At 56.0% G+C, this 655-nt stretch overlaps 1 non-coding gene across 1 annotated transcript; it reads left to right on the top strand.

The window, feature by feature from the left end:
* The first annotated feature begins 305 nt into the window (after positions 1 to 305).
* LOC131214692 (5.8S ribosomal RNA) lies at positions 306 to 459 on the top strand. Its single transcript, XR_009157046.1, has one exon. It is a non-coding gene; the product is annotated as a 5.8S ribosomal RNA (ribosomal RNA).
* Positions 460 to 655: the final 196 nt, after the last annotated feature.

Below are 655 nucleotides of genomic sequence, written 5' to 3'. Positions count from 1 at the left end.
CAGTAGGGGGGAAAGAACACTACCTTGGGGGACGCCAGAAGTACAAGCAACATCCTCAGATAGCGAAGAGCCAACCCTTACCCTACAAGACCGGTTGGAGAGGTAAGACTCAATCCAATCAAGCACGTTGGGGGAGACCCCAAGCTTCCCGAGTTTTGCGATGAGCAGTGCATGAGGGACACGGTCAAAAGCAGCCTTGAAGTCGGTTGGTGTGGCGCCCCACGGGGCAAACACGTTGAACGCTATGTGCCCGCCTTGCGCGCGTGCCCTCGTAGATCGCCGGTAGGTAAATGAAGAGAGTACAAAACCCTAGGCAGGGGATCACTCGGCTCATGGATCGATGAAGACCGCAGCTAAATGCGCGTCAGAATGTGAACTGCAGGACACATGAACACCGATACGTTGAACGCATATTGCGCATCGCACGACACAGTGCGATGTACACATTTTTGAGTGCCCATCCTCACCGCATAGCCAACTATCGGGCCCGCAAGGGCTCCGATGCATATTGATGTGTTGCCCGGCCTCGCGGCTGGTCAATCATTGAAACTGTGTGCGTAGGAGGGGCCGACCGGAGCGTACGCGCGAGGTCCGCTTTCGTGAGTGTCTTCCGTCACGGCCGAGCCACCTTACGACTCTCACCAGAGAAGGTAAA

Source organism: Anopheles bellator, unplaced genomic scaffold (assembly GCF_943735745.2).
Source record: "Anopheles bellator unplaced genomic scaffold, idAnoBellAS_SP24_06.2 scaffold01913_ctg1, whole genome shotgun sequence".
Classification (NCBI taxonomy): domain Eukaryota; kingdom Metazoa; phylum Arthropoda; class Insecta; order Diptera; family Culicidae; genus Anopheles; species Anopheles bellator.
The sequence above is the reverse complement of the archived record's forward strand: the minus strand, read 5'-3'. Positions and strand labels throughout refer to the sequence as shown.